Source organism: Neopsephotus bourkii, unplaced genomic scaffold (assembly GCF_033783945.1).
Source record: "Neopsephotus bourkii isolate Nb327-2 ecotype Australia unplaced genomic scaffold, CSIRO-AGI_Nbou_v1 NB_690, whole genome shotgun sequence".
Classification (NCBI taxonomy): Eukaryota; Metazoa; Chordata; class Aves; order Psittaciformes; family Psittacidae; genus Neopsephotus; species Neopsephotus bourkii.
In genome coordinates this window covers 303,403-322,619 of record NW_026901189.1, presented here as the reverse complement: position 1 = coordinate 322,619, position 19,217 = coordinate 303,403, and the positions used below count along the sequence as shown (strand labels likewise).

The 19,217-nt window shown below is 38.8% G+C and overlaps 1 protein-coding gene across 6 annotated transcripts in view; it reads right to left on the bottom strand.

The window, feature by feature from the left end:
- Positions 1-19,217, bottom strand: part of SOX5 (SRY-box transcription factor 5) — a 639,441-nt gene that overhangs the window by 494,217 nt on the left and 126,007 nt on the right. Inside the window, exon 1 of one of the 6 annotated variants that reach the window (XM_061353707.1) lies at positions 10,704-10,726. The exons of 4 other annotated variants lie outside the window; for them this stretch is intronic. The gene's annotated coding sequence lies outside the window, so the exon portion shown is untranslated. Of the gene's footprint in view, positions 1-3,442; positions 3,516-10,703; positions 10,727-19,217 lie in introns of those variants that run through there. One more of the 6 variants, XM_061353705.1, reaches the window with a different exon arrangement.

Below are 19,217 nucleotides of genomic sequence, written 5' to 3'. Positions count from 1 at the left end.
GCCTTTTACTTTTAAGTACATGGAATGTGTATCAACACTTCCAGCTTCTTGCCCACTCGTAAAAAACATTTTAAATAGCACCTACCATGTATGAGCCATTTGTGGATTAGAGCACACGTGCACAAATATCTGGAGCCTGAACAGAGGTTCTCCTGTTAAGAAGATCCTGCAGAGATGACCACACCTTGGTGTTTTAAGAAGGCAGGATTAGAGCAGACGTTGCTTTTGGCCCTATGTTACACATGGCTCATTAAGCTGCTCATGGGTGCCCAGAAGGGCTTCTGCTCCTAGGGCTGCTTTCCATTGGTGCCAGAGAAGTAGGAGAATGGCTTGGCCATCTTCTCTCCTAGCTCACCTGGCATAACTCCCACTGATTTAATCATGAGTATAACCAAATTCTTCCTTCTTACATTCTGTAGTTCAGTTTGGTGTAACCATGAGAAAATACACTTTTTTTTTAATCCCCCTTTCTTAATTTCGGCTATTTTTTTCTATTTACTGAGCAGAACTTTCATCCTGGTACCTAAAGAATTAGCAGAAAGAGCTCTGTTAAAACACCCTGCTGTGCTTTCTTGCTTTGACACTGTTTTGCCTGCAAAGCACTGGTCAGGCACTAGTGCTTACTTACCCAGTTACTGGATTTTTCAGCCTGCCATTGAATGCCCTCCCAGTTATCACAGTATTGATTCTAACTGGGATCTTTGTAACACAGGTAGTTTTGCCAGCTAAGCCCAGAGGAAGATGTTTCATTCCCAGCTGGAAGAAGATATATAAACTCAATGCATACTCACCATTTATTCCCCAATCGCTATCCATTGCTTTACAACACTGACATTCACACCAACCTTAAATACTACACACTACGTTGCAGTATTACATGCACTGGTCTACTGCTCTCAACCAGAAGTTCTCCGACACATTTTTGCTACAGCCATGTGACAAAATGTATCATTTGGTCAGGTTTTAGTATGTGTGCTCTGGTGTACAATAAATACTGCACTGTTAGACCCCATGAGGCAAGTTAGCATGCCCTCACAGAGGGAAAAATCACCCTGGTTTGTACTAATGATAGCTACAGTGAACTCCAGGACTTAAATAATGGGAATTTCCTCTTGCACAGTTCCACAAAAACAATGCTGAGCACTCACAGACACTAAAACCACCTTGAATCTGAGCTTCCCGAGAGGCAGTTTGCAGTCTCACACAGTTAACAGTCTAGATCTTTTCCTCCTCCTCACACCAGTTTTCTCTCTCAATTTCATAGAATGCAACCTACAGTTGTCCTAGAATTTCAGAAAGTGATAATTTTCTGTAGAGGTAGTTTATCTGACATTGGGCCTATAGCACAGGAGGGCACTTGTAGCTTCTAATCATCCTCTCCATCTGTTCACCATAAGCAATGTTGATCTTCAAATTACACAACCTACACAATCCTGAAAGAGTCTTTTACTTTCCGGTAGGACAATCTGCTCCTTCCCTTTCCCCGTTTATTGCAATCTGCAGGATCCTTGCGCTGCCGCACATACGGAGAATGAGAACATATCAATCCACCCTAAATGACCTCGCAAAGCTGAATCAGTTAACCAAAATAGGCAGATACTGCAGCTTTCCAGTAGACTTTCCGCCCCTTGAAGTTATTTGTAAATCTCTCTCTCTGCAGCACAGACCCTGCAGTAAGACTCTAATTATAAATGTACATGGTCCCAAACAATGCCAAAATTATTAGGTGTCAGTGCTACTGTGGGGCCCAAAATACGGTTCCTTGCAGCCTGTCCTGAGCCATTCTGGCCAACACAGCACAGTCCTGCTTCAGGCATGCGGCCTTGGCGCTTGCCTGGCTCGGCATCACACCACCCACACCTCTATCCATGCCCTGCAAGGTATCTGCAACAGCACGGATGGGCAGGAGGGGACACAAGCCAGCTGGCAGTGCTGCACTCCTTCATCTGCCCAGAAGACAACAGTTTCAAAGCAGAAATGTGATAGGTGAGGTTTCCAGTCAAGAAAACAGGCAACTGTGATGAGGAAGGAGAAAACCCAGTCACTCAGGTGCCTGACCATGGGTGCTCCCAGAAGCTCAAATCAAATGAGAAGCAGTTAATGCACAGAAAAGAGGAAGAGAGGAAACAGCTACTCTGTCCTCCAAAGCCTCAAATGACCCCTTTGTCTTAAGGATTTATAGTAAGAGTATATTGGGATATTTTTCTCTGGTAGAAATGTTGTGTGTGCTGTTCCACCACCATACAGCTGCTGTTCATCACACCCCTTCTGCTAGCAGCAACTGAAAACTGGCCCTTAAAGCACAGCTGAAATACCAGTTCCTTATCAGCAACACTGTCACCACGGCATCTGGTTTCCATACTACTATTACATACCTTGTGGCTTCAATGCAGTGATCCCCAACAAGGGAGTAGAAGGCAGCTGTCATCTGTGAAACTGGCTGTCACCCACAGCAACCACGCTTCACCATCAGCAATGACCCTCCGAACCCACAGGGAAAGGTACAAGATGCTGCTCATAGAATGCTTCTTGCTTGGTACCATTAGCCATGAGCCAGCAAAAGAGGAGTCCTTGGTGGTAAGCGGCACAAAACCCAGACAAATATTTTTTTTTAAAAAAGCAGCAAAAAAACCCAAAAGCCACACAAACACCAAAACAGGTCCATCTGCCCTGTAGCCAAAAAATGCTCCACAAAATGGCACTCAGCTCCACAAAATGGCACTCAGCAACAAGTAGGGACAGTCAGGTTATTAGTGCTACTTAAGGGCAGATAGCATATAGCTAAGTGGCTGCCACCACTTTGGCAACTTTACTGCACAGCAATGGCTGGTAATGCTGTACATACTAAAAGACTATTGTTGATGTTTTAGCATATAAGCCATTGCATCTGCACTTCTTTCAAAGCTCCATCTCTTAGACATCTGTCAATACATCAGAATTCAGCTTACATTACATTTTTATTAGGTCTCTATCCCTCCTGTTTCTGGGGAAAGCTGGTATAAGCACTACTTAAGGCCTAAAGTAAAACAAAAACATCAAGATGCACTTTGTTTTCATCTTAACATTTATAAATCAATCTTAGATCTATTTTGTTTTTTTAGACTAAGCACTCAAAAAAAAAAAAAAAACCAAAACCAAAACAACAAAACAAACAAACCCTGGCCTATTATAAATATCTCCAGGTATTTGAGACTTCAGGCATAAAAAAACAAGGTTACCAGGCATGAGTGCAAAGGGATGACTAGCAGTGCCTTACCCCCATGTACGCCCCCAATCTGGCAAGCAGATCTGAAAATGTGACAGTACGACTTTTCTAGAGATCTTGATATCATTTGTTAACCATACTACAACATACTATTTGTAGCTGCTTCTGCCTTATAAATGGAGTCTTTATACACAAGATCCTTGCAAGAAATTAAAGACATTTCCAAGACATACATACTTTGGTCTTGGGCAAATTTACTCCAGACATCAGAAGCAGCATGTCCTTCTGACACCAGGCAGAGGCAAGGAGCAAGCTGTATGCTATGCTAAAGCCCCGGTGCTTCAAGTCTGTAATTCAATAAACATTGTGATGAGTAAAGACTTCATGTTTTCCTTTCAAAATGTGTATTTGTCTGTATTGTTGTTACATATTACCTCTGTCAGCTAATGTGCCTGTGGATCCTTGTAGAATACAATTGAATTTAGTCAGCATCAGGTTTGCAAACAAGAAGCAACAGAGATCATACATTTCATTATTCTTTGCTTCTTTGCTTCACATACATAGAGGTTCATATGCTTTATTTGTATGATCAATGGTTACTAAACCACTCCAGCAGCTGTGCAAAGCAATTCTGAATCATGCAATTCAGTGTCAAGATTTTTATGCTGTTAACGTAACTTTTTTTTAATATCAGGAGGGCTGAAATTCAAAACAGGTCAGGGTGCATTTAGTTTTCTGGGGTGTTAATTTTCAGAAGCAGCAAGCACTGACAGTTGCTATTGTCTTGAGAGGGAGATATGTGGGTACACCATGTTTGCAATCATATTTTAAGCAGCAGTTTGTACCTGTTTGCCAGGCTGCACTGTAGCAACGAGAAAATCATAGAGGGTATCGATGAGCCTCAGCTACTAGGGAACAGGCTCTGCATAGCAACCTTTTCAGTCCTTTTCCTAGACAGAGGTGACTGCAATTTTAAGAAGAAACAAGACTTTAATAAATGGATCCTGGCATGGAAATTATCTCCAAAGCACTAGTTGATATTTACGATTTTAAGTTTCAAGAGGCAACACAGCTTTCACAGTGCCTAGAAAAGGTAACTTAGAAGACATCACTGTGATAAGTGCATTGCCAGTGACCATATCTTCTTCCTGTTACTTCCAAACACATGCCACTCTAAGACCAGTACATTCAAAGGGAAGAAAACTTACAACCTAAGATGTAACACTTTCCAGGGACTGACCCATGCTGTAGCACTCATAAGGTGATCCTCTTTCAGTATTCTTAATTACACATATGAACAGTTCCAAGCCTTATAAAACCATAACCTACAAATATTCCTACGCTGTTAGATAGAGCCCAAGTTCCACTGCAAATGGCCATATCTTCTGCCCAGGCTGTCAGCACACCCCCTTCTAACTGTGAGAAGCAGAAGTAGAAAGTAATAGCCAAGGACCTCGGTGACACAAATGCTGCTTTTTCACTAAGTAAAAGTGGGCACTGAGGGCAAAACATAAGATATAAACAGTAGCAAGATAGGAAATAAGCTCAGAAATAAGTTTAAGAAACTTGAATGTGGTAACAGAAGCCAGTGGAAGACACTCAGTATACCGTTAACCATACTGGAAGGCCTCCCGTGTGTCAGGGAGGCTGGTGGCAATGTGATTAATATTCCAGGTACAAAAGAACAAGTAAGGGGGTATCAGTGTGGTTTTTAACTTGAGACCCTGGGGGGAAGGAATTAGCTCAAGCCTGGAACAAATCTCTGGAAACTAATGATAAATCAGACAGAGGGGTCAATGTACTGTAAGGGACACATCTAAAGCCATTATTTTATAACAGCTGATGGCAATAGCTGCTTGGAAGGGAAAAAATAAAATGCTGATTTTACAGATATTCTGGGGGTAGGAATTAACACTCTAGGGGAAAAGAACAGAAAAAACGGCAGGATACAAAGGTCCACCAAGATTTATTGAAAACCAGAGGGGAAATGTAAGCTAAGGGAAATGAATGTTCAAAGCACACAAAATAGACACTGAAAAGCACATTAATTAGACAGAATACTAAAGTAGCCTTTATTTTAAAAATAGAAAAATAAATAAAAAAAGACAACTCACCAACAAAACCAAAAGCATGACTGCAGTCAAAAGACAAGGTGCACAGAGCAAGAAGCCCTGTGATCCCAACCACAGTTCAGCCATACTGACTAGATATTCCCCCTCCTGCCCTTTTTGGTTTCTGACTACCACTGGCTAGGTAATAACTGGCTTAATACATCTAGATTTATGAATAAAGAGTACTTAGAAAAGATTGATTTGCCCTGCCCAGCAGCAAACATGAATAGCATGGGAAAAAAAATTAACAAAAAGAAATAAAGTGTTAGAAATCACACAGGCTTCACAAGACATGAAAAGGGACAAAAGTGCTGGTCTTAGTGGCTTTTATTTGAAAAGTAAGTCCACTCCCCGAACTTCAGATTACATACCCCTTTGTACCAGAGACAGGCTAATAAAATGTTGTGTAGCACAATATCAACATGAATCTTGCCCAAGAAGAAATCACTGAATGCATAAACAAACTTTTCCATCCTTACATGCCTTGCATACAACACTCTTTAAATACATGCATAAAGCCTAAGAAAACTTATGTGGAGCAGGTTACAACACATTCATAGGGCACCATACACTATTATTTACTTGTCAAAACACCACATTCACTCAAGAGGGGTTGGCTTTCAGAGAAGTCAGATAATATTCAATGTCAGGATCTAGCTCATAATAAATGGTATCTAAATGCAACAAGCCACTACAGCACTAAAGATAAAAATCTCCTATTCAGTGCTAATCAAAATATGTAAGAGGTGCTAAATCTTGACGCTTGAAAGAGGGATTAATACATCCCCGGAATACAGGCTTAAGAGTACTGTCACTGCCAGTGTTAGCATCCAGATTTTCTCCATTACCCCTCATGTGACAAGGGCTGTGACAATCACCCTAGTGGACTGGCTTACTCAGTGGACTGACATAGTGCATTGACATACGCTGACCACAAATGAGAGGATGATGTCAAGTATCTGCAACTAAACAGCTGCCACAAAATAAAATCTCAGTCACTCTGTTGATGGGAAGGGAAGGCTCAGCTGCTCGTTTAGAGAGTGATCTTCAACTTTTTTTTTGAGAGAGTGAGCTGAGTAGTACACAGCATGCTTAGAGCTCTGCAGTCCCCTACCTATCATGAACTGCCACTATCCAGGACTTCATCCTAAGCAGCTGTCAACTCAACATTTTCAAGAGCAATAAATTCATTAAAATTGTATAATTATTGCTGAAACTTTCCAAGATATCTAGGACATTTAATTATACAGCTTGGATTCAAATTAACAAAGTCTCAAATACTCCAGTCTTAAAAATCCCAGACTATACATCTATATATTTGTCAAATACCACAAATTATTCAGATTATTAAAAAGGTCTTATCCTTAAATTACTCTTCTTCTTGTAAAATTCAGCTCCCATAGTAACAAAACTTCAAGTGAAAAGAATACAGAACAAAATTAAAATTAACGTACACATGCTAGAATATAGATCTTTCAAGAGAGATTAGATAAATAGCATTGGCAACCAGTCATTGGTAAATCAAAATCAAAATAAGCAAAAATCCCATTAAACCCCAGCAACATTAGTAAGTATGTAGCAGCAGAAATGCCATAGGACACAAAGGGACATGATTTAAGGCACCGATTTCATTGGAGCTGGCAAAAAGCACAGAACACACACAAGTCAGATGGTAGGTAAATACAAAACAAAGTATGCAACCATTTCTTCAAACTTTGCATCCAAATTACAACTTCCAAGCAAATCTCCAACTCCTCACACCCTCTGATTTTGTTTCCCGCAGTATAAATGCCTGTTTTGCCATCTTCCAAGCACTGGGCACTATTAGAAAAGATGATGGTGGTTCTCATTATTTATGTGCTCTCAAATGCAAGTAGAAATCATTATGTAAAACTTCATATTTGGAAAGATAAAAAATATCTGAGGTAAACTGGGATAAAATAAACTGGTAGCTACCTGCAGCAGCTCAGAAGTATGCAAAACATTCGGGTAATCATAAGGGATGAAGTTTAATGGGCAAAGTGAAGGTGAGACTGCCAAAAATATGTGAAAAAAATTATCACACAGGGTTTGCAGTATCTCTGATCAACATCACTGTAGAGCATAGGATATGCACAGGAACAAAAGAGGGCATTACTCCACAGATTCTGCCCTCTAATTCCACAACATAACTAAATTTTACCATTCCTTTCTCATTACTATTCTTGTCACAATTAACACAGTGGAAACTATACAGTTGGTGTCCCAGTTGTACAGCTTGGTGTCAAGTGGTACAGCTTGATATCCCAGTACTTCTTACACAGGTTTTTCCTGGTTGTGAACTGGTTGCAGTACTTTGTCCTTTTCTCTCTCCTCCTTCCATAGGGAGCCTTCATCTCAAGATAAATCTTACACAGAAGCCACCAGTTTTTCATTTCAATCTGATTATCAATTTGCACCTCAGCAAAGGAAGACTAGAACTCTATTGTTTTGTTAATTGTCAATTTGCATCTTAGAAAGGTGTTGTGCATTTTCTTCTTTTGGCAGGTTAGGACTAATTCCGTATGTTAACATATATGTGGGTAGTGTGGATAAAAAACGTTTTCTTTAGAATGCTGTCCATTTAAGATGTGCTAGGTTTATTTATTTTCTTTTACTAAATTGCTTAACTTTCTCGGACAAATCTTGTTCAAAATCTACTAGGGACCCCTCTGCCTAAGAAAGGGCTAAAAGGATAAAGCCTCTTTTCCAACAGTTATTTAAACAAAACTCTCAAAAATATTTCAGATTCCAAGCTCTGAATGAGAAGGTCGCCAAAACCACTTCTAGAGCATAACAGCGCAGACTTTATCTCAGTCACTAATACTTGTGATATACGTGACACCTGATGGTCCTACAAGTCACCATTCGAGGTGGAACTGTGTGGAAGAGATTTTTTAAATCGTCCAAGCTACAAAAAAATAGAAAAAGCCTGAAAAACACTGATGCACAAAAGTTTTCTGGATAATGCTTAAGTGAGAAAAGTTAGCAGAAACTCCTGCTAAAATATCAGATAGTTACCAAGTCAAGCACTCTAGCTGAGACTACAGTCTACCTAAATACAGAAAAGTCAAATGCAGTAACTACAGGAAGACTTAGCAAGACAAAAAGCCTTAGCTTCACTTAAGTCCATGTCTTGTTATCATCTTCACCTAAAACTGGATGAAGGATGAGAGTGAGAGGAAAAGAACCAGAAAATTACATATTGTCTTTATACACTTGTCAATGCTCCACTTAAATTCACGTTACTTTCTTATGTTAGGATTGATCAGTATTAACTTTATCTGCCAGCACATGCACAGGTTTTCAACTAGGAGTTAACAAAAATAAAATACCGCAATCCTTTTTAAAACAAAAAATGAAACAAACTGAAAGTCCTGACAACTGGAACTCTGGCTGAGCCACAGATCTCACAGAGCAAGATCAAAAGAGAAATGTCATTAAATCTTCCATTACTAGTCCTAGAGAGATGAATCCAAGCTTTGATGGCAAAAGCATCTCAAATAATAGGCTTCCATATTCTTTAACTCTGTGAACAACTGCAAGTCCTGACCAGCTTTGATTGCTTACAAGATGCAGAATATGGACTCAAGTCAGCTGTGCTTTCACAACTTTAAGTTTGATTTCCAAAGAAATCTGGAAAGCAGGTTAAGAGGAACTGGAACCTTGAATGTCTGTTAAAACTATATAAAGGAACAGGAAAGTATTTTATTATCCACATCTGAAAACTTTCTTACTTTTACAGACTTTGCTCAACAAGCTCAGACTTGTTATAATGCCCACCAGCTATATGTTTGTGAACATCAAGGACATTTATACCTATCATACCAGAAGAAATATATGTGTCCAAAAAAACAGGAAGAGAAAGAGCCTCTGCCTTCAGGGAAGGCTCAGTAATCAAATCATCCTATTTTACATATAAAAGTATGCCCAAAAGTTAAAGGTCTGTGTACATTTGAGCACTGGGGAGTTGGCGGTGTGAGCAAAACACTAAACTTGGTTCTGTTGAATCACTAGCAAAAATAAAATATTGAAAAAATAAAAACGATTTTTAAAAATCGAAGTTTCAAAATTCATTCCTATGTAAATTATCAAAACTAATTCCTATAACTGGGTTTGCAATATTACAAAATCTGACTCTCATGGAACCCCCAGAACTTCTTGTTTTCTTGTGACAGGAATGACAAAAGCAGTTTCCTACGTAAACTTTGGAGGACACCTGGGTTGAACGCAGAAAGATTAGGTCTGGACCTACACTCCATTGCAGCATCGAGACTTGACTTCCTTTCTTACTTTTAAAATGCCCTCTTGTAGAAAACTTCAAAATCAATGGAAATATTGAAAGCCTTCTCTCAAAACTAAAAAAATAAATAGATCAATAACTATGTAATTCAGGCCTTTAGCTGATAAATCCAATCACATAGGCAGGTCCAAGCAAACCATGTAAACAAAAGGCCCTATTGCAGAGTTGGCATCCCATTTTGACACTAAAGGTAGGCAAGGAGAGATTTTTTTTATTTAAATTGACTCACCCATCCTTTCATGACGGACAAACAACATAGAATACATACTGAACAGTCAGAACTTATGAACAAACATGCTTTATCACATAGAGCAGAACTTAGATCTGTTGAGGTTTTGATACCATGGGACACATATAAGGAGACCCAAAAGCTGTCAGAAGTATTCCTTGATGATAAAAATAATTTTTTTCTTATTTGATGGTTGGATGATCAAGTATAGCTCTGCTTTGGGTTTGACCTGAATTTCTCTCAGTTTTACTAAAGTATAAAGACTGGTAAAATAATGTTTAGCAATGTGACAGGTGTCACGTACATGTACTGAATTATCTCACCTAGTCTCTCTATATTATGCCCTGGTGAAAAGAGGAAAAACTCCTCAACTGGAGCTTAACATTTCAGCTAGTGGCATTCCCTAACAGAGAAGTATAGCAAAAACTGCACTTTTTGCCACAGTTGTGCACATAGCAATCCTACAATAACTCGTTCATTTACAGTGGCTGAAGATAGACGATGCTCTAACACATATATACACAAAACTGTGCCTATTCACAAAAGTAGAGCGGTCATCAATTTCCAAGACATGTCAAAAATCTCTCAAATACTCCACAGATCAACTCAGCACTTCCAGTAGGACATTTAAGTATCTGGGAACACATCTCCTGACTCAAAAGGTGAAGGATGAACAAAAGACATTAAAAAGAAACCCTCAACCAATTATAACCTGAGAGGTTTGCTTTTCCCTTCAAACAAACCAAATAATTTTTTCAAACACCTCTTCCTCCCCCCCTCCTCCTTTACTGCTCTAGAGAAACAGTTCAAGTGTGTTTACTATTCTCTACAATTTACCCTATGCTCCACTCCAGTGCAAGGACCCTGTTGTGTTCTCCAGTCCTGTAGTGAATGCCAACAGACTTCTCCCACACTGTGTAACGCTGCTTGAGACAACAGCACATTAGCTGGACACAACACCTCTGGGAATATGACTTGACCAGAGGCAAATGGAAACACTGGACCAGACTACCTATTGAAAGAATCCTGAGAGTCCTCTGAAAGATGAAATTCTGATTTCCTCACTGATATCCAAGTAATAAATTTCTTACAATTTCACTATGTCAAGAACTTCACCAGACCAAAACACCACCACCATTGTTATCCTTCAGATACCCAGTAGGGCTTGACAATAATTCTCCAAGCACCAGAACAAAAGGTTAAATGTGGTAAAGCCTAAGAATTTTTATGAGGAAGTGCTTTTAGAAGTGTATCAGTGTACTGACAGAGAGACAGGAGAAGCACTTGACTCTGACCTCTTCAGAACACAAGCTCTCTGGAGCAGAAACTCCCTCTCTCACATGCAGACTTCATACTACATCAATACACCCATCTTTCTGCAGTGTAGTAACAATAAATAGGGAGGCAGGATGAGCTCTTCTGCCAAAGCAATTCTGAGTTTAGTAAGGGGGTAAAGATAGGAGAGGAAAACAGAAGAACTACAGGATTTACAAAAAGAAATACTCTGCTATTCTATCTACAGCCCTATTAACACTGCAGTGGCTTTAAACTGATGCAACTTTAATAAATAAAAGTCACATCAGTGCAACAGCTCTAGTACTTCTCCTGGCCCAAGCTATCAAACCTGTACCATGTATGATGCTCAGTGGATCAAGACATTTTTAAGATTTGACAGGATGTGTTCAGAACATCAGGACAATCATAGTGCATTTTTATCCTATTAATTTTTGTTATGTGAAAAACTCAGTAAAACATTGCTCTGATTATATCCCCAGTCAGAAATTCTAACTTCTGCTGGCATTAAAACAGCCTGTCAAAGCCAGTGGAAGTGCCTGCCAGAACATCACTTCCATTGCTTCCTTTCAGAACTAAATCAGTGTCCTGTTATTTAGTTTCCAAGTACTTTATGATATTCATGACCTATAGCTAATAAGTTCATTTCTAGCCAAACTCAGCAGCAGGAAATTTTCAGCTTATTCTTCTGATACTTTCCTCTCTTGCCTTCATCCTAGTGTGTCTTCGTTATAGCCTGAGAACGGTAGCATTGCAACTCCTTTGATTTATTATCCTGTTTCTGCTTCAGAGAAAGATGAAAGAAATCCTATGCTAACCACCTGGATGTTTGTCCATCCTCTTAAAATGCCCATTTGTAGCCCAAAATTCATGTGTTATTCTGGGAGGAGCATACTAGTGCCATACACGGTATTTTAAATAAGGATGTACTCCGATTGGTTTCTATGCTATCCTCTTATCCCAATCTCAGTGCACCTAATCCCTCAGCTACTTCAAATGGCATTCACCCATTGCACACACATTTTAGCTGAGGTTTCAATGATTTCACCTCCTTCTCCCAAATCAGTGAAGTTCATTCAGAACCTTGAAGCTACACAGGTAGTTTGCATATCTGCTCTCTTCAGTGATCATACCCCTCCTTTTTGATTCTTGATTTTCTTACATGCTTGTCCAACTATTATAACCCCTCTTATTTAACCAGGCTATTCTCCACCTGGAGACTTGCTAGGGACTTTCAGGGCAGAATGTGTTTCCATTGGAGTTCATCTAAGGAACAATCAGCTTTGAGCAGTTGTATTCAAATAGTATTAATGTTTTCAAATCTACTTCCTATTTTCCTACTGGAAACCCTGCCAAACACACTCTTTAACAGACACTAAAATAATTTGGATATTTGATATGCAATCCAAATTTTTAGTGGAAAACTGCCAGATTTGACATCTGTGAGAAAGTGGGTAATTTTTATTATCCACAGAGAGCATGCACTCAGTCCGATATTTTCTACCTCTACACATCTCTTTCTACTGGAACTGTTTTATGGTTTTACATGATCAATGGGCTGCCAAAAATTATTTAACCCCTTCACTACTACCAGAATTCAAGACCGCACCATCACCACTTTAAGAGTGTTGATCCAGTGGAAGAGAATTTTAAAATGCCTGTTCCAACAGCAGCATGCTCTTATCTATTACCTCTGACCCCTCCTATCACAGCAAATGAAGGCTTTGGTGTTTTTTTGAGGTAATATCTTCCAGTTGTTGTTTGCCAAATACATGAAGCCTAGTCTCTTGTAAGCAAACGGTTAATTCCCTGGTTCCTCTTGTCCCTTCTCTTGCTGGAGAGAGGGTCTGTCTGAACAGCTGCTGAGGGAGGCAAGGATGGGAAAATGCCTTTGGGAAAGTAGGCCTTCCTGCTGAGTATCCAGCCCAACCCCAGCCTTGTAAGGTATATTTTTCTCTTGCATTTGCTTTTGCTCTGGGCACCTTCTAATTTATTAATGGTTATAAATATTTGGTTCTGCCTCCATACCCCCTAACAGGTCAGATCCTCCAGGCCACTGAGGTGCACAGATGTACGCTGATTTGCACAAGCGTACTGTACAGCTTCTTGGTTTATGCTATGCAGCATCACTTCTGGTTTAGAATGAATTTTACTATCTTATTTGCAAACATTAGGAAAAGCAGAATACAAAAGGTACAAAAGAGAAAATACAATACAGATTTTTTACCATGGTTGGGTTTTGTTGTTTGGGATTTTTTTGTGGGATTTTGGGGGGTTTGTGGGTTTGAGTTTTTGTGGGGGCTTTTTCCTTCCCACTTCTTTGTTTTGCTTGGTTTGGAGGGGGGGGGGGATTTATTTGTTTTGTTTTTAAATATACTCCCCACTTCCTGTTCAAAACTACCTGCTGAGGTTCTTTTAGATAAATGAAAGGAAGTAGTCGCTGGTTGTAGGGGCTGTACTAAAGGAGCTCATCCTCTGACTGATTTGTAATGCTGACAAGGTTTTTCTACCTCACTAAAAAGATTATCAAAGTTCACTTTTTAAGTGCACATGTATATCTTATTTCTCAAAGTTTACCAGTTTTATTCTTATCCCACCTTGTCCTGCTGGGAACAGGTGGCAGAGCTCCTGGCACCAAAGCAATCTCAAAATATATACAAAACAGGGATAAATTGTTGTTGCTGTTGTCTTAATGATCAAAAAAGAAGCTCTCCTGGCAGTTCTTTTTTTTTTTTGTTTTGCCTTTTTCTTTGCCCTCCTTTCATTTAAATGCTGCATTTGAGGCCAAATCCAAAGTCAGTGAGTGAGAATCCTTGTACTACTGATAGATTTTTATACCGGACAAATGCCATCAGCAGGGTCACAGTGTACAGCCTCTGGTGCAGAAATCCAATCAGTTCTCACAGTCATTTCAACAAACCAGAACACCAGGCAGAGCTATCAAGAGATCTTTTGATTTGGGGATTTTTCATTATCAGAAATAAACAGGGTGGTGTAAAATTATGAACAAGGTAGAAACTGAGAGACATCCTACTGCTGCACTTTCAGTATGCATAAAAAAATATGCACATCTTTTATGATTCCCCATTGACGCTTAAAACCCCTCATATTCTTGCTGTGTTATGTCTAATTCAGATTGCTCACAGCCAGGGTCAAGGACACTTCATTTGCATTTATCTTATGATCCCAAAACCACGCAAATAGCAGTAATTTTTCATATTTCATAGCTAGGATATCATAGAATGTAAACACCATTGAATTAAAGGTCTGGTTCAGAAATACACATGGAGATGGAAAGCTCCCACTGACTTGAGTAGTGTTTGGATCAGCCTGTAAATCTCCATCAGATTTCAACACAAGTATCACCATTACCATCTTACAGGTAGATAAATCAAGGGACAAATAACATGGTGATAGTAGAGTAGAAGCAGCACTAGAAACCAGGAGTCTGGAATCCTAGATTTCTGCTTTACTGAAAGAGTTCTCACAGCTGCTGCTTAACTTACTTGTTCAGCCATACCCATGAGAGAAGAGGGAGGGTGCAGAACAGGCTTAAAAACAGCACGCACAGCTGAAACCTAGTACCACAGTCTTCCCAGAAAGGATACTAAGTGTAAGAATTACTATTCTCTGAATATACTCAAATATTTTCCTCCCCTTCCCAGGTTTTGAGCAGTAAAGTAGTACAGTGAACTGCAAAAATAAAATGGTGTTAAGGTCTCAGAATGACAACGAATACAAAATTTCAATAAATAAGACATGGTCTAGTGCTTGCAATAATAAAACAAGGTGTTTATTTTCCTGTACATGATATACTTCCCATTTTGAATTTAAAACACTGTTTGAAGCACAACTAGAAAACTTAATACCTAAGGCAATGAACAAAAACCTGAAAATCCAAATTAAAAATAAATAAGGGTTAAGGTCATCTAGCATTGGCATGCCCTTTGCACTTTTAGAAAAAAAATATAATCTTACCCTAACATGGCACTTAAGTCCATGGTTTGGTGGTGGACTTGGCCATGTTAGCTGTTGGACTCCATGATCATAAAGGTTTTTTCTAGCCTGAACTATTCAATGATTCTAAAACACCTGCAGGGTAGCCACTATAATGTAAAGCATATAGTCCTTTAAGTGCATCAGAATATTTTAATTGCTTAGGTGGAAGAAAAATTATCCTTTAATATGACTGTTATTTTTCAGACTTGGGATCTTAGAGAAAGTGTCACCTCTACTGAATTTATCACCCAATGAGATAAATCTCTTGCGGATAAAAAAAAAAAAAAAACATGAAAAAATGATTTTAATTCCCAAATTATCCAGGAAATTTGTTAGCATCATCCTGTGATGAATTTCATGATATATTTCCCAACACTTCTGTTCAACACCTTTCAACATTAACAACACTAAGCCAATCACACAAATTCAAGCAAGTTACAGTACAGGATGTTTTTATAACTGCAAAGTACTTAACAGAGTATCTAGGATTTAGACTTAATGTAAAGACGTCAACATTTCCCAGAAGGCTGATAACTTAGTAGCTTCCTATTGCACAAAATTATCCACAGATGTATCTCTGAGAAATTCTGAAGGGTTTCCATCAACTGTGCCTTTTTCTTCAGTCCAAAAAAGAATGTCTCCAAACAACAAAAGTTATTTTCTTTGCAAACTTGTAAATCTTCTACATTAACAACTTTGGGATGTGGGCACAACATTACAATATTTGTCAAGAACTGCCAGCATGGAGTGCAGTGTTAGACAGCCGACAGCAGACTTCCCCAGCAAAGCCCTCCAGAATTTTCTTGCCACACTGAACTGCTCCATGGAAGTCCCATACAAGCTCTGTAACCTTTCTATATTTTGGAATTAATAGTATTCAACTGCTGACAGAAGGGAGACACCAAAATGCCACACTCGACAGGGGCACTCTGTAATACTTAAAACAATGCTCCTGCTTCTTCCATTTTGAGACTGCATAACTGAGTTTTACTACACAGGCCAACACTTCTAGGAAGACTGCAAAGTGTTTCAGAAACACAGTAGTTGTTCATGATGTCTCAGCAGTTACATACATCCAGTGCATGGTAATGTATCATCAGCTCACAGCTCATCATTTACTGACCTTTCATAAGCACTTTTATGAAAAGTTGCCTTTTTCCAAGTATGTTTACACCCATCCAAAGAACTCCTCAGTTAATTCAGTTGAATGAGAAAAAAACATTCAGTACAATCACAATGAAATGTATTCACAATGTCTATTGAGAAAACTGAAATTTCCATCACAATTCATAGAATGCTTGCTTTTGAAGTGAAGGATACTGTCATAAAGATCTCTGGTTTAAAACTAAAAAAACCCAACACTCTGTCTTAGGAGTATGTAACACCATAAAAATGACACAGAACCAGAACTACTAAGTTTTCTAAAGTTACAGGGCTCCAAGATAGTTTTGAATTTCATGGGAGAGTTAGTTGTTCTGAATTTTGAATATTTTTTTTAAATCCTAGGAACCAGCAGAAATGCCAGAAGAAAACCTGTAAACAGCCACAGTTAAAGAAAATCAGGGTTTGTGACGGCAGTTACTTGCATTTAATGATGAACTGCTCTTTATTTTTCTTAAGTATGTACTGGTAAACAATAGGACTTTAATAATAAAGCATAATTAAAAAGTGTTTTTATTTCAGAATTCTTCTTTCACCTCTATAAAAAGCAAATACCTAAGAACAATGGAACATCAGTCTTGTAGTTGCTATATCCTTACTTCTGAATGTCTAACATTGTGTAGGTATAAAGATTACATCTGCCTCTTTCTGGAAACTGTAACATAGTCTTTAATTCCATAATCACCTCCTTCACATATTGAAATAGCATCTTCCTATGAACATCTCTATAAGTAGAATCTTATAATCTTATGTATTTACTTGCACTATGTTTTTGTGATAGTCAAGTATGCACAAGCATGAGAGTTCAAATATATCACAAATACATGTATTCATGCACAAATATATACACAGACACAGGGTGTGTATATGGCTGAAGAATTTCAGTTATATGAGCAACAAGCTGATCCACAAGAAATAGTTCTGTGTCCACAGAGCTCCATTACTTTCAGGGGTATTTCATATGATGTGTATTTTTGTACTTCTAACAATACTTTTAAAATTACTTTACCAGATACCATCATACTCATACACAGAAATAATGGAAAAGAGCAGTAAGCATGATAAATACATCAGCTAATGGGTAGTAGGCTGTACAGCTCTGCAGAAATATTATTACAGGCATAGTGTCACAGATTTATTTATGGCTTAAAGCAGTGCATATCATAAGCATACATAGTTTTAGTAGGTGGAGTCATCTGACCCAGTCTGGCAGAGCTTTCACATGGGAAAGGCAAGGACTCCTCATTACCCATGAATTAATGCTTTTATTGGCAAAAAGTGTCTCATGTGTATATTCCTGAATGAGAACAATGTGAAGTAGTTTCCAGTGACTCACATAAAAAATCTTTCCTTTTGAAAAACTGGCTGACTAACAAAGTCACTTCCTTTTCAAGTTCTGCTTCAGCTTTTCAGTCCTTCCAGCCATGCAAGCCTGCACATTAGGCTCATTTGTCCACTCTAGCAAAGAGACTCAATTCAGGGGTAAAACACTTATCGTTTAATATTCAGCTCCTATCATAGGTTAACATAGCAAGGTAACTGAAATCTGCATCATGATCACATATAAAAACTAAATATGCAGATACAGTTACTCATCTCCGCTACTCATCCAATTCAGATTGACATTAGTAATGCTGCTACAGTTCTGAAATGAAGCATGTGCTTTTTCAACGAACCATGGATTCCACATCTTAACTGGAAAGAAAGGCTCACTGGCAGCTCAGTTCTCCCCAGCACAGCAACAGCTGACCCATTTAGTTAACATATCACTCAGTCACCAGCTCTGCCTGTCCTGAGTCATTGGAAGTGCCTAAGTCAGGTTTTAAGCAGATCCCATTCTCCTAAACCTGCAGCATCTCCCAGGATAACAGAGCCTGGGGACGTGACTGAATACATGGCAAGTAGGGTCCATGGGTTTGATAAAATTTGCACTTTAAAAAAGCATTACAATATTCTTCCAAAATGATGTTTCTGAAGTTTGTGATCAGCTTGGGGCTTTATCATTTTATGATTTTACCCATATGATGACAAAGAAGAGGCAAATAAGTAACATTCTTTCAACGGGTGATAAACCAGAGCACTTGTAGTACCACGAAGGAGTCAGCCTGATTCCGACTACATAGCCACTAAAAAGTTGTTCTAAAGACATGGCTGCTTCAGTGTCCATGAAAGCAGTCTCTTACCCCTTTTATCACTTGCCATATCAAGAATCATCCTTCTCATCTCTTGCTTTCCTCATTACATACCTTCCTTTGCAATTTTCCTTTGGCTTGCCTTCTCTCTGTTGCAGCAGATACCTGCTGCTGTCCTGACTTTCAGGGCTCCTCCCCGCCTCATGCCATCTTAATCTATCCTCTTCAGTTCTACACAGCCAGTTTGAGTCATCACTCAAGGCAGCACTACCCTCCAACATCTATTAACCATATTTTCAAAAATGTACACCAGGTATTCCTCATAGCTCCCCTCATAACCAAAACCATCCTGTGAGACTTCACAAAGCTACTACTTTATACTCTTTCAACCCTCTTAAAATTCCCCACCATTGATTAAAATATGCAACTTTGACCATTACTATAATAAATACACTAATCCATGCTGAATACCATTTTATCACCCTTTCCTTAATTTACCTATTTAACTTCAGAAAATTTTTCAAAAAGCAATAGATAAGCAAAACCATGAACTACAGGATTCAAGTGGCTTTAATGGGAATAATTAATAGCCACTGTGTATTTGGGTAGAACACATACAACATGACAATACTATGACAAAGAAAAATGCATTTTTACCATGCCCTGTTCAAGTTTATACCTTATGATGCTGCGTGATATGGTAAGTACCTTCACATGAAAGGTTGTGGCCCAGTAACTACTGACAGGAATAGGCAATGCCCAAAGC